Here is a 10,357-nt window from a genome sequence, read left to right on the forward strand (position 1 = left end):
TCTAAACAAGGCAGAAATGTATGTCCCGTCTGTGGCAACACCCACAGATTTACCTGACTTCCTGTCACAATATATATATATATATATATATATATATATATATATATATATATATATATATATATATATATATATATATATATATATATATATATATATATATATATATATATATATATGATATACAGTGGATATAAAAAGTCTACACCCCTGGTAAAATGTATTTTAGGTGGTGAAAGTAAAAATAAAAAAATAAAATAATGTGGTTGCATAAGTGTGCACACCCTCTTATAACTGGAGATGTGGCTGTGTTCAGAATTAAGCAATCTCATTCAAACTGATACTGATACTGTTAAATAGGAGTCAGTACACACCTGCCATCATTTAAAGTGCCTCTGATCAACCACAAATAAAGTTCAACTATTCTAGTAGTTCTTTCCTGACATTTTCTAAAGCCGATCGGATTTCCATCGGACAAAGCCGTGGAAATTTGTCCGAAGGGTGTTGGCTGTGAACTTGTTCTGCATACAGACGGCAAAACGTTTTCAGCCAACAAATACGAAACTATGTTTTTTTTCAGCTCTTTAGCGCCACCCTTTGGGCAACTTCTCATAATGTTTTGCTATGGTTAGCATTGCTTCTAAACATGCGTGTTTGTACTTTCGAGTTTTTTTTTTTGTGTACACACGATCGGATAATCCGACGGCCCACATTTGTTGATGGAAAATTTGAAAGCATGCTATCCAACATTTGTTGTCGGAAAATCCGATAACAATTGTCTGATGGAGCATACAAACGTACAAACGGTTGGATTTTCCCGACAAAACCCTGCCATCAAACATTTGTTGTCAGAAAATCCAAACATGTGTATGAGGCTTTAGTCGCATCCTACAGTAAAAGCCATGGTCCGCAGAGAGCTTCCAAAGCATGATAGGGATCTCATTGTTAAAAGGTATCAGTCAGAAGGATACAAAATAATTTCCAAGGTATTAGATATACCATGGAACACAGTGAAGACAGTCATCATCAAGTGGAGAAAATATGGCACAACAGTGACATTACCAAGAACTGGACGTCCCTCCAAAATTTATGAAAAAAAAAAAAAAAAACGAGAAGAAAACTGGTCAGGGAGGCTGCCAAGAGGCCTACAGCAACATTAAAGGTGCTGCAGGACTATCTGGGAAGTACTGGCTGTGTGGTACAAGTGGCAACAATCTCCCGTTTCTTCATCTGTCTGGGCTATGGGGTAGAGTGGAAAGACAAAGAAAACACCAAAGCCCAGCTAAATTTTGCAAAAACACATCTAAAGTCTCCCAAAAGCATGTAAGAAAATGTGTTATGATCAGATGAAATCAAGGTTGAACTTTTTGTCCATAATTTCAAAAGATATGTCTTGCATAAAAACAAAAAGAGTGAAGCATGGTGGTGGCAGCATCATGCTTTGGGGGCTGTTTTTCTTCAGCTGGAACAGGGGCCTTAGTCAAGGTAGAGGGAATTATGAACAGTTCCAAACACCAGTCAATCTTGACACAAAACCTTTAGGCTTCTGCTAGATGCTGAACATGAAGAGGAACTTCATCTTTCAGCTTGACAACGACCCAAAGCATACATCCAAATCAACAAAGGAATGGCTTCACCAGAAGAATATTAAAGTTATGGAATGGCAAAGAAGAGTTAAGATGTGCCATGCTGATAGACTCATACCCAAAAAGACTGAGTGCTGTAATAAAATCAAAAGGTGCATCAACAAAGTATTAGTTCAATGCCTCGTACACACGATCAGGTTTCCCGGCTGACTTTTTACCGCCGGGAAACCCGAGGGGAAAGCCAAGAACCGGCTCGCCAGCTTTTTCCCCCCTACACACGGAGAGCTTTGGCCGGGTAACTCGGCCTTGTGTATGCTCCACCGCAGTGTTTCCCATGGGAAAACTGCAGGCAAAAAGACCACCGGGAATTGCGTCAGGAAAAAAAAAAGCATGTTCTAATTTTTCCTGTCGGGATTCCCGATGGTTTTCCTGTTGGGAAAACTGCCATGGAGCACACACACTGCCAGTTTTCCTGGACAGAAGCTGTCACGGCAGTTTTCCTGACGGGAAAACTGGTCGTGTGCACGAGGCATAAAGGTGCGCACAGTTATGCAACCATATTTTATTTTTTTATTTTTACTTCCCTCCACTTAAAAGATTTGAGTTTGTTGTCCAACTGAGTTGTATAGTTTATAGGTCACCTTAAAGGTGGAAAAAGTTCTGAAATGACCTTTGTCTCATTTTTTTACATCACAGAAACCTTTAACAGGGGTGTGTAGTCTTTTTATATCCACTATATATGTATATATATAAGGTCACAAGTTTTAAAGTATTATAGGCAGGATGATACAAAACAGTGCATCTGTGCAGAAATAAGTCCTCATTGAATAGGTTTGACCATTTTAAATATACTACTCTGTCTTTTTTCATAAATATTTATTAAAACAAGACGAGATTGATATACATGATGTGATCATTATGTGTCAGTGCTTAAAATTCTTTATTCCTATAGAAAATTTGTAATTATATATAAATAGGGGACAAATAGGGGCACATTAGATATGCAGGCTCTGCTTACTATGTATTACTGGGTGCTCCTTTTTACTTTGCCAGCCTAAGGGGTTGATTTGCTAATGGAGTAGAGAACGATTACCTAGCACAGATTATGTATGTGAAAATGTTGTGTAACAAAGTTTAAGTTCACCCAGGAAATAAAGTAAAGCTTCAAACGTCCAACCATGTGGAAGGCAACATTTTTTTTTTGATACTACAGCACATGATTGGGTAACCCAGACATAGCATACATTTGCTTAATTAACATTTACTAAGATGGGTGAACATTCTCTTCCCTATTAAGTCAGCCAACTCATAAAAACAATGAACTCCCTGTGTAGCTAATATGTTATCTCAATATATGTTAAGGGAGAAAGAGCAACTGTGCTAAGCCACTGTGACTAATCTACAAACACTATAATTAATATGATAACAAAAATATCATACAGCAATCTATAAAATGTCATGTAAAAAAATCATTTATGATAAATACTTTTATAGCAACCAAAAATAAATGTGCTCATTGAAAATATTAACAAACATTATAATTATAACAATTTAGATTATTTTTTCAATTAAAGACCAATTATGATATAAATCAATATTGCTCAGAAAATCTAAGGTGCTCGATAAGTTGTTTGTCCCTGTAATGTAGGTGTGTTTGGTGTCTAACTGATATTTTCTTATACATTACCGTAACCCTTTAGTGTGTTTGGTGTCTAACTGATATTTTCTTATACATTACCGTAACCCTTTTCATGAAGGTATCTCCATTGCAGATAGAATTATGGAAGAGTTGAGCTTTGGTAGTTAATACAACCTAGACCAGAACGTGTATTTGCTCAAAACCTTCTCTTGACTGTTTTATGGCTATTTACATCAAGGCAAATTTATAATGGCCAGTTGTGCTTCTAGTCTGGGCTGTTTTACGATATCTCTACTTTCCATTGAACTTAATCTGGATTGTCTTAATTTGATGGGGGTTTTATGGTGAATAACCACTCCAGGCTGTCCAACACAGACATAAGATCTAAATCTTACTGTTTTATTACTGCCTTTTATAGAAATTGAGGTGGCACTGTGTGCAATTTGACGTCTTCATTTGCTCCATACAGTGTGTGTGTGTGTGAGTAATGCCTTGAATGTAGCATACACTGTGAATGTTAGTAGGCAGAATGTAACTGAAAAAAATTTGGTCTATTGCACACGGTAGTAAAAAAAACGCCATGTATTTTACTGATCTGAACACAGGTGCATTGTTGTCTATGGAACAATTCACACAGCTGCATACAGATCAGTAATACAGAGATGAGAACAGAGTCGGAAAAGAAAAACAGAAACCTTTACATTTGAGTGCAGTAATTTATGCACATATGCATGTATACATGCATATATTGCAACACTGGCAACCAGAAGAGGTTGAAGAAGAATTTTATGCATATGCACGTTTACATGCTTTTACGCACATTTAAACAAGGTCTTTATGAAACCTTTAACTCTGGCTTTTTCTGTTAACAAGATTATGAGTATAAACATCAGTATATTATTAAGTCTATGTGCAAGATTCCTAAATAACATTTACTGAACATTTATTGTGGGAAAGTTAAATCGGTGGGTCAGGTTCCCCAGTAATGCTCATATGTATTGCTGAGCCTCCATTATTTAAAGGGCAGCCAGGATTAGTAAGGATGGGAAGGAAAGAGCTAGAGTATTCCAATCAGGAAATTAGTTGGGTTTTATTCAATTTGCTACAGCTTCTAATGCACAGTGTCACAGTCAGAAGCAGATCACCCTGGTGGATGACATGGGTTAATCCGAGGTGATGAGTCTAAGCATTAACCAGTATTCACCAGAGCTCCTGATGGTGGAGATGGGTTTTGCTGCATGTTAGTACCAGGTGGCAGTCCTCAGGATCGCCCCACCAGGGGTGAGCAAGCCAGGGTCCAGTAGCAGCTATATCAGGCAGGGATGAAGCAGAAGCATAGTCGGTAAACAAGCTAAAAGTCAGTAACATGTGACAGTTTGGGATCAAGCAGAAGTGTAGTAAAGGAACAAGCCAAAGGTCAGTAACATGTGACAGTTTGGGATCAAGCAGAAGTATAGTAAAGGAAAAAGCCAAGGTTCGGTAACAAGCGATAGCAAAAATATGGACGACAGCAGAAGTGACAACAGCAAGATATTGGCTGGAGAGAGGACAATAATCTGTCAAATACAAAGTTTAAAGGCATGTCTAAAACAGAAAGTTTATAGTATGATCAAGAGTTAAAAGTTCAAAAGAACCAAGGTTCAAGGCAAGATCATTCAAGGAATTTCCAGGGAGCTGTCCAGCATCCTAGGTGGTTTAGCAAGAAGAGACACTGCCAGACATAGCAGAGGTCACAGGTTCAGACCTGGATCCTGACACACAGTGTGAGAAACTTACAGTGCGCAATTTCTGTACGGGAACCTGTGCAAAACTATTTGGCAAGGTAAGCTTGAAGCAAAGATAAAACATTGGGATTCTGTAGGTTATAAACTGTGGACAGTGGTGTGCATAACCTAATGAGCTATAACAGAGACTGAGTAGCAAAATCTGTATCTGCTCTCTGTTAAAAATCAGCACCATGTTTTTCTTTACTGTCTTAGGCCCCATACACACGATAGAATCTATCCGCAGATAAATCCGTGCAAACGGGTTTCAGCGGATATATTCTATGGTGTGTACACTCCAGCGGATAATTATCCGCGGATATTTTTCCGTCGAATCGCTTTTCAGCAGATAAAATATTTGCTGACATGCTTAACAAATATATCCGCTGTGAAGCTATCCGACGGATATATCCGTTGGTTAGTACACATTATCCGCGTATAAAAATCCCGCGCATGCTCAGACGAAATAAGGGGATGGGAGCACTCGTTCAGGTAAAACTCTCGTTTGTTTCTGATATGGCACATTCGTCCTGTTAAAGCTCTATTGTGTTGTTTCTTGCCTCTTTTTTTCTCTGCGTTCTCTTGCTAGAATAAACCCGTTTTCTTGCTAATGCTATCTATCCAGATGTTGTAACTTTATTGTAGTCCTCCACATGTCTATGTTTTGTGTTTAATTTTTAAATGGAATTTTTTTTTGTTTGGTGTTTTATTTTCTTAATATTTTTTGTGCAATTTCTGGCACCATTGTTTTTTCATGCACATTTTTTTTTTTATTTTTTTTTTGGTTGCAATTTCTGGCACCATTGTTTTTTCAAGCACATTTTTTTTTTTATTTTTTTTTGTGCAATTTCTGGCACCATTGTTTTTTCATGCACATTTTTTTTTTATTTTTTTTTTTGGTTGCAATTTCTGGCACCATTGTTTTTTCATGCACATTTTTTTTTTTTTTTTTTTTTTGGTTGCAATTTCTGGCACCATTGTTTTTTCAAGCACATTTTTTTTTTTATTTTTTTTTTTTGTGCAATTTCTGGCACCATTGTTTTTTCATGCACATTTTTATTTTTATTTTTTTTTTGGTTGCAATTTCTGGCACCATTGTTTTTTCATGCACATTTTTTTTTTTATTTTTTTTTTGGTTGCAATTTCTGGCACCATTGTTTTTTCATGCACATTTTTTATTTTTTATTTTTTTTTTGGTTGCAATTTCTGGCACCATTGTTTTTTCATGCACATTTTTTTTTTTTGATTTTTTTTTTGGTTGCAATTTCTGGCACCATTGTTTTATCATGCCCATTTTGTTGTGTATTTTTTTGGGTGAGGTTATGTCACCATTTTTGTTATGCGTGTGTTTTTCCTTTTTTGTTTCACCAAGTTGGTACACCAAATGTCCCCCCCCCCCCCACAAGGAGTTGGTGTCCTTTCTAAATGACACATATTACCAAAAATGTTTCATGCCTAATCAACACAGTGTAAAAAAACAATAGACAAGGTATTTCTGAAAATAAACTCACCATTTATTTCAAACATAATTCAACAAAAAAATAACTAGAAGGGCAGCACTTGCTGAGATAGCAACATACATGCAGACTTGTGTTCCAGACTGCACAGGCAACATAGTCAAGGACAAAATGGCAAACCTTGAGGACCGCATACCGACAACTAAAGAGAACTACAAAAACCAGGAGCAGCAGCAAGCGAGCCAATGGAGCCCAGGCTGTGGTAGTCCAAAAAGCAAAAAGTTTTTGGGGGATCAAATGGAAGGCCGGGAATCATCGTCTCCTATTCCTTCTAACCCTCCTTGCAGCAGATCTTCCACGGATCTGGAAATGGCCTCTTGCAGATGGGGAGGATGTGGCAGCAGGAGGAGGTAAGAGATGTTGGGCAGGATGGGCCGGGTCACTGATCTCGGTGTCATCCGTCAGCCAGCCCCTCTGCATCCATAGAATGACCTGATTAAATAGGTTCCTGGCACGCCTCTGATCTTCCTCCCCCCCCTGTTGCTAGTTCGTGTGCAACATAGGCACTGTAGGCCTCAGTGCGGGTGAGGGGGGCCCTCATTATGGCGCTTGCCTCCCTTATCATCTCAAGGCTCCTATCCTCCACTTCCCTCCTGCGCCTCATTAGGCCTGCTTGCCTGACCTGGGGGGGAGGGACATGTGGGCTTGTGCTAGCCCTGGGCCTGGGGCCCTCCTGCCTAGTGCTTGGCCCGGCCTCCTCCTCCTGGCTGGCAATGACCCCTTCCTCCTGGCTGGCATGCATCTCGGCCTCAGTAGCCGTCAAATCCAGGCTGGTCTCTTCTTCCTGTGGCAAAAAAGGGACATTTTTTACAATTTGACACCAGCAAATCACACACATTTTCAAGGCTCTAGACTGGTTTGTTTTAGCTTACTTTAATGTTTAATCTACTCTCCTTCTGATCCCTGTACTTGTCATCCAGGACCCCTATTTTTCAGACCCCGAATTTTCTCAGCCATTTTTTAGTTTGTGCTTACAATATCAACTCAAGAATTAAACCATAATTAGCAGCCCAAAAATTTGGTGTAAAATACTCTACCTCATCTGAAGAAGTGCTCAATCGAAGTTCTGGACGCATGCCAGCCAGCCCCTCACTGTTCTCCTCCTGTCTAGGGTGATCCGTGGAAGGTCTGCTGCCCTGCTGTCTGGGTGGAAGGCTTGACATTGATCGCCGGCCATCCATTTGATCCCCCAAAAACTCCAGCTCCTGGTAGTACCACAGACTTGGCTCCGTGGACTGTCTTGCTGCTGCTCCTGATCGTTGCGCCCGTAGTTGTCTTCTTTTTGTGCGGAATGCGGCCCTCAGGTTGTTCAATTTGTTCTTGACCATGTTGCCTGTGCAGTCGGGAACCAATGTCTGCATATATGTTGCAATGTCAGCAAGTGCTGTCCTTCTGCGCGCCCGACTTTTATAGAGGGGGTGTCTACTATCCCAAAGTAGGGGCGTCTCCCGATACTTCGCTATAAGCATACTGATCGCCTCTTGGCCCACAATCTGGTCCATTTCCTTGGTGAATGTTTTTTCACAAAAAACACAATTAACACACTGTAAAAATAAAAATTAAGAAGCATAAAAAAATGCACAGCATTCACATTGTAAGAATATGTGGCACCAGATTTCAAAACTACTATGCAAACACAGTGTCTCCTGCAGCTAAAATGCTGCCCAGCTCTGCCCCATTGTTGTGACCAAAAATTATTTCATATGCAGCCCATTTTACCAAAAAGTTGCCTAAATACGTGTCATCTCTAACCATCCTCCATTTTTTATATTTTGACCATTCCTCAAGGCACTATTTCATGTGTACCTAGCATGCCCCTCATCATTCCTGACATAGAAATACACTTCATAATAACCTCTGGCCAACCAACACAGAACAATACTTGCATGATCACAATACACCTGTCAAAAACTACAAATACGTAGAGCATTCTTCACATCTACATTAAAGTGATGTGTGAAAGCATTGTGAGAAGGAATTAACGTTTTGGGGACACAAGAAACATAAGTAGCGTTAAAAGGGTGCAAACAACAGACCAAACCCCAATCCCATGGCTCTATATTTTTTAGGCCTCTGCTGATCCCATGTTCCAATTTTCTTACCTTACTATCTCTAGCTCCTCGTGAAGCACCTTCAATTAATCTCCGCGTAACGTACGTAACCACGTGGCTTCCCTTTTATACACTCCGCGTGTGCGTGATACACCGCCTTTGCCATGCCCCCTAATCAATGTTAACTCAAAATATCTGGCGTTAAGTGGGTAACTTCTGTCAAATGTGATAATCAGCTCCGCGTAACGTACGTAACCACGTGGCTTCCTTTCTAGACACTCCGCGTGTGCGTGACACACCGCCTTTGCCATGCCCCCTAATCAATGTTAACTCAAAATATCTGGCGTTAAGTGGGTAACTTCTGTCAAATGTGATAATCAGCTCCGCGTAACGTACGTAACCACGTGGCTTCCTTTCTAGACACTCCGCGTGTGCGTGACACACCGCCTTTGCCATGCCCCCTAATCAATGTTAACTCAAAATATCTGGCGTTAAGTGGGTAACTTCTGTCAAATGTGATAATCAGCTCCGCGTAACGTACGTAACCACGTGGCTTCCCTTTTATACACTCCGCGTGTGCGTGACACACCGCCTTTGCCATGCCCCCTAATCAATGTTAACTCAAAATATCTGGCGTTAAGTGGGTTACTTCTGTGAAACGAGCGAAGAATCTCCGCGTAACCTACGTAATTACGTTTTATTCATTCTCTACACTCCGCGTATGCATGAACCGCCGCCCTCGTACACGCCCATGACGGGACATTTCCTGGTTTCCACGCCCCTAATCTCTGTGGGGATGAAAGATGGCGATGACAGGCGACCATGCACGGAGCTCTCAGGCCAGAAGTGAGGGGAGAGAGGCAGGAACGTCCCGATCCCGTCCCAAACGGTATAAGGCCACTAATATGGCTTTTGAGGAAATGATAGAGCTGGTGGATATAATGCGGAGGAAGGACTATGATGGCAAATATGGGCCATACAAGACCCCCAACCGCAGAAAGGGCAAAATAATGGAGAAGGTGGCAAGAAAAATGAAGAGAATGTTTGGGATCACCCGGTCCAAGGAGCAGCTACGGAAGCGGTGGTCTGATTTGAAACTGAGGGAGCCACATCAGTACAAGAGGATCAAAAAAATCTTAAAGAAAAGTAAGTTAATTATATTAGTTGGGGGGGGGGGAACCTTTTTTGAATTTTAGCTTGGTCAGGTACATTTCTACATCTGTCTCCTTGGCCTGGTTGTACTTCTGAGCTCATGTTGAAATAGAAGGTGTTGTTCTCCAACATTTTTCTTGGGCAACGACTGTTAATAGTAAACATCTTTGACATCAGCTTATTTCTCCCAAATACGATGTTAGCCCAGGAACAAAACACCTGGACATGCCTCTCTGGCCAAAAACATGGTTTGTAAACATTGTGTACAAATAGAGTTGTTGAAAATGCAAATCCAAGACTGTGTAATGCCAACAGTGCTACTAAGCTGGTGTTTTCATATCTGAAATCCAGAGCACCTGTGTCTCCACCTAAATATTATGATTGTAATTTGTATGGTGTCCGTGTTAAAATTTAAGGGGGGGACATCCATGTGTGTCACTTTGCCAAAAAGGGCCCGAATCAGAGCTTGCCATAGAAGTCATCCAAAATGTAGGAGTGGGGGGGAGAAGACCCAATTTAGCCCCAAAAAAAAGCCTCTTCCTTAATAAAGCAATGTATGCGATTTCTGCTCTACAATATCTGTGTGTTGATGAGTATACCTTTTTGTCATTGTTTATTTAAGGGGAAAGAAGACGCCTGCAGTTTGAGG

Source organism: Rana temporaria, chromosome 2, assembly GCF_905171775.1.
Source record: "Rana temporaria chromosome 2, aRanTem1.1, whole genome shotgun sequence".
In the NCBI taxonomy this organism is placed as follows: Eukaryota; Metazoa; Chordata; class Amphibia; order Anura; family Ranidae; genus Rana; species Rana temporaria.